This window comes from Eptesicus fuscus, chromosome 20 (genome assembly GCF_027574615.1).
Source record: "Eptesicus fuscus isolate TK198812 chromosome 20, DD_ASM_mEF_20220401, whole genome shotgun sequence".
NCBI classification, from domain to species: domain Eukaryota; kingdom Metazoa; phylum Chordata; class Mammalia; order Chiroptera; family Vespertilionidae; genus Eptesicus; species Eptesicus fuscus.
In genome coordinates, this window is record NC_072492.1 from 13859732 (window position 1) to 13865051 (window position 5320).

A 5320-nucleotide genomic window follows, 5' to 3' on the forward strand; every position below is an offset into this window, starting at 1 on the left:
AACAAACAAATTGCGGCATATCCATACAATGGAACGCTCCTTAGCAACAATATTGAAAGGAATGAGTGGATACACACCACAACAGGAACGGATTTCAAAAGCCTTTTGTTAATCATACACAAAAGAGTAGGTACGGTAGGGTTCCATTCATATGAAGTTTAACAGGCAGAACTAAGCCATGGAAGCAGCAATCAGAACAGCGGCTGCCTGGGGAAGGCGCAGGTTCCTGGAAGGGGCAGGAGAACGTTCAGGGGGGAAGGAGATGGAAATGGGGTGCTGCTGACACAATGGACACAGTTGTCTACATCACGGAATTGCACACAGGAACTGCATTTAATCCTGGCTCCGTGTAACAACAAAGTTTATTGACTTAAAACAGAACCCACCCTAGTCAAACTTCCTATGTCCTGAAATGGAAGGATCTCCAAATAAATTTAGCAGGGTTGGGGTGGGGGCATGGGGTGGGCGGTGGAAACAAGGGCAGGAAGTGTGTACGGTGTGCTCCCATCTGTAACAGAGGATGTTATTCCAGAAGCTCACACACGTGCACCGTCGCTGGGAGGACGCGGAAGGCACTGCTGATGGTACCTGTCTTCCTGGGGGAGGGAGGCCTCAGGTCTGAAGTGGGAGGGACCTGTCTCAGTACTTTTTGTACTGTTAACATTTCTTTTACCCTGCTCATATTTTTTTTAAATATAAAAATTAGTTTAAGCACAGAGGGTGTGGCTTAGTGGTTAAGCATTGACCCAAGAACCAAGAGGTCATCCATTTGATCCCGGTCAGGGCACATGCCTGAGTTGCAGGTTCCATCCCCAGTAGGGGGTGTGCAGGAGGCAGCCTATCAATGATGTTTCTCTCACATCGATGTCACTATCTATCTCTCTCTGTTCCTCTGTCTCTGAAAAATCAATAAAAACATATATATGTATGTATACATATATAAATATATTTTTAAATTAGTTTAAGTTTCTTGATAGGCTAACATGGTGTTCCGAGATTGAATTTGAGTATTCCCCTGCCCTACGGAGCTGAAGCAGGGCCTACATGCTGCTCTGGAACTGCCAGGGGTCACGGCCTGTGTCTCTGAGGGTGGAGGGGGTGTTTGGACAAGCAGATCCAGGAGAACATTCCTTGGGCTGGGAAGTGAGAACGAGAGCCCTGAATCACGACACCAGGGGAAAGAAACGGAATATCTGATTGCAAGGATTTCAGCCTGAAATGAGAAGCTTTCTGTGAAGGAATGTGAAAACCCATCCCATGGTGAGGAAGATTCCTCTTGATGGATTTTTTTTTTTTTTAATATGAAAAGACGCTTCCCTGGTGGGTTGGGGGACAAAGCATTTAAGAGGCTGTGGGAGTAGGGGGAGAGGGTTCTTAGGTAAGATTAGGATGCAAGGTCTGGTTCTTAATTGATCAGCATTTGGTCTTTATTTCTACAAACAGGAATATGCCATTAAGGGCCTTACCCAGGAATGCCCGTATTGATTTTGAGAATTGGACTGTGGTACTGACATGATTCCCTGCTTGGAGTCCAGAGCAAACACCTCGCTATCCATTATTTTCGTTGGTGTGTGAGATGGTAGGGAGGAGAGAGAACTTCACGTGTCCCAGGAGGTGCCCGGCTCCCTGGTTCTGCCAGAGGAGGAGGTGCAGGCCTTTCCCTAAGGAAGTTCTCAGTTCAGAGGGGCAGGGAAGGATCCCAATTGGGGGATCAGAGGGGAAGGAACTCTGGGTCCTGATCTTTGGGATGCATAGGATCCATGTGGGCTCCTGACAACACAGTTGAGAGCAGTCCTGGTTAGGATTCTGTGTTCAGCCAACCTTGGGCCCAAATGTCTGATCCAGATGCCTTAGAGCAAGCATGTCAAACTTGTGGCCCCCAGGCCACATGCCTGGTTAATTTGGCCCGTGTTAGCCTTTGAGTTTGACATGCTTGTCTTAAAGAGAACTTGGGTTGAACCTCTTTACAAAGTGTACTAATAAGAGGCAAGATAGGTCCTTAAGAAAAGGTCTGAAAGGGTTTTCACACTGATCACTTGTTCATTTACCAATAAACTAAGACCTGGATGGGCACAGGGTGGGCTGTGCAACAGAGTCCCCCTGAGACAGTGTGGGGACTGCATCTGGCCCAAGCAAATGGAGGATCAGATGGGGTAAGGGAGACAGGACTTGCACATCCTCTGGTCCAGCCCCTTCCTGATAGAAATTGAGGCCCAGAGAGTGGACTGACTTGTGTCAGATGTCGGGAACAAGCTCAGTTCATGACTCAGGCTCTAGCCTCCCAATCCAGTGGGTCTCCTGGGGAGTCCTGGCCTTGGGAACTGGAAGCAGAGCTGAAGCGAAGCCCTTGACCAGACAACCATGTACTCTCTTCCCTCCTAGGAACATGTTTCTACTGAGTTCCACGGAAAGGGAGCCACTCAGGCAGCCTGGAGTAAGGGCTCCTCTGAAAGGGTCATAGCACCCGACCATGGACATCAGCTACCCAATAGCTCCCCCTCTTTTTTCCTATCAGAACCCAGGTTTTGTAGTGAGTGGAAACCTCTTCATTTCAGGAAACATAGGCCAGTTCCCCAAGCCCACGAGATGGGTCCTAATTGGCCTCATGGTATTCCAATAGCATTCCAATTACCCTTTGTCAGTGATTGGCTCCTGGCCAATAGGACATGAAGAGAAGTCTGTAGGGGCTTCTGAGAAAGATTTCTCTTTCCTAATATAAGGGAAAGATGAAGCAGACACTGTCATGCCCCCACCCCACGCCTCTTTCTTCCTGCCTTCAATACAGATGTGTATGTAGCATGAGGGTCTAGCATGACAGTAGAGAAAGGCAAAACACCCTTAGAATGGCAGAGTGGATGGTAAAGCCCAAGCCCTTGGTGGCCTGAGTGAGCGGTTGGACCAACATCAGCAGCTGTCTACCTCCAGACTTCTTGTTAAGTAGACATTAAATGCCCTTATGTTTTACGCTACTGTTAGCTGGGTTTCTCTCTTACTGGTAGCCAAAAGCAATCCTGATTGGCACTGGCCATAACTGTTAGTGTAACTCCAACCAACTTCAAGAGAAGTTGTATAGAAATAGCCTTTGGTCAGCCTCCCCAGCCGTGGGATCTGCTCTCCTAAAGCGCCCACCCAGCTTGCTTGTCAGTCCTGGAGCACATGGAGTCCGGTAGAGTCCTCCACCCATCGCACCACATGCCCTCATCAGCCTGGCCAGTCCTCCTCCTTCAATGCGTACCTTGGATGACCTTCACTAACCTTGACCATTACCACAAAATGTACATCAAACAGACCACACTGATCACTTGTTTATTTACCAATGACACATGATGGCTTGCTCTGGGTCAGTCACAGTGCTGGCACTGGACACAGCAGGCAGGGTAAGTCCTTAGGAGCCCTCAGACTGGTGTGGCAGACACGTCCAGAGCAGCCGTGTAGAGAGCAGAAATGATAGGATGGATCAAATGCTTTGCTTCTTCGGGCAAAGATCAGCCCCAACGGTCCCAACAGTGTCCTGAGCCTGTCTCAGAGGAGGCGGCAGAAAGGGGCTCTTGTTGGGTGATCTTCCCTGAATAGGCAGGGCCTTGGGGTGGACTTGCTCTTGGCCACTCACTTTTCCACACAGGCCTTATAAGGCCAAGGCCCTTAATGACTCGAGAAAGGAGCAGTGGACTCGGAGGCTGAAGACCTGGATTGGAACCCTAAGTGCTACTAACTAACTAGATGTGTGACAGGACACATGATTTCCTGGTTTCTCAGAGCCTCAGGGTTGTTGAAAGACAAACAAGGATACTAACACCTGACTGTCTCACAGGGCTGCTGAGATAAATGGTGGGTGAGATAAGGTCAAATGAGATAAGTGGTGGCTGCACCAGGTACAGGGAGCCTGACACAGGAGGTAGGCAGTGAATATGTGTTCATTCATCCTCCTGCCCCTCCCCATCCTCCAATGCCCGTCAGCCAGCACCGGGCACCTTTTTATGGGAGGCAGATGTGGTGGCCAAGAATCCGCCCACCCAAGGAACCAGGCACATGCTCGGCCCTTGAGGGGGTTTCCTTGGGTTCCCATACTTTCTCCTGCCCTGAAAAATGCCACCAATGGACCTCACTTATCTGCTTTGGCCTTTCTCCCACAGCAGCACAATGAAAGAAAATGGGGCTGTTGGGCAAGGGGATGGGCATCTCTCATGTCTCACTCACAGGGGTTCTGAGGGTTCCCAAAGTCATTCTGGGGTCTTTGCTCCAGCAATTTCATACAGGTTCACTCATGGGCAGGGGCTGTCTGCTCAGGGACCACCAAGCACTGCTCATTCTCAGCGATGCTCCATCCCCACCAGGCGTGGCTGTGAAGGCCAGTCAGAAAGGGAAGGCTTTCCCCAGGGGAGCTCAAACTCTAGAAGGACAAACTCCAAAGGGACGCTGCTCTAGGCAATTTACAGCTGTATCCACTCTGGGCCTTCAGGTGAGGGAGGACCTAGATACCCGACTGTGTTCCCAAAGAAGCCATCCTTCCCATACCTGGAGTGTGATCCCAACTGTGTGGGGTGGCAGGAAGACCAAGTCCCAGAAGAGCCAAGCTGACCTGCCTGGGAGAACAGGGGGTGCCAGAGGGCCCCAGCAAGGAGATCCCAGTGAATGTTGGCCCAGACAACAAAGGGACCTAGGAGTTGAAGGAGGTGCTCTAGAGATCTGGGAAAGGGCTCTGAACTGTCAGTTCAATGGAGCAAGGTAAGGAGGGGAGCTGGTTGGCCAGTGGTGTACCATGGGTGATGTCATCCGGAAGTTATCAGTTCAAATCCCTCATCCTTGGGTGCTGGCTTTATACTCCTGGCGGTTCCAGGAGGCTCTGAGTCCCACTCTCACTCCAGCAGCAGGAAGCTTCCAGGACCAGACGTTCTGTCCCTGGGCTGGGTTGTCCCTTCCAAGTGACGGGAGTGATCTGAGGCAGCTCAAGGTCAGCAGCAAGAGGTGCAGGCTCTGGAAGGTCATTTTTCACCTCCCAAGCTGGGATCTGATCCCCATTTAGATGACCCTGAGACTAAGCAAGTGGACATCAGAACCCAGCATGTAGGCTGCCTGTCCCAGAGTTTGTGGCATGATCCCGGAAAGATGGAAGCCATCTGCGTCTTGGGAGGCTCCCTTAATTTCCAAATCTGCCCTCTGCCACCTGTCCCCAGCTAGGACCTGGGTCTGGGTCTCTGTGGGGTGAGGGCATCATCAAGTCGCTTTGGGGTTGACACCCCAAAGCTCTGCTGTACCGTGTGCCAGAAGCTTCGGGAGTCCTCAGGAAGGCGGGGGCTGTGTTATGCTCTCGTGCCTCTTC

At 50.7% G+C, this 5320-nt stretch overlaps 1 protein-coding gene across 1 annotated transcript in view; it reads left to right on the forward strand.

Annotated features, from left to right (window-relative positions):
• The window catches only part of C20H17orf100 (chromosome 20 C17orf100 homolog), an 80961-nt gene that overhangs the window by 24330 nt on the left and 51311 nt on the right, over positions 1 to 5320 (forward strand). The gene's annotated exons all lie outside the window — the stretch shown is intronic.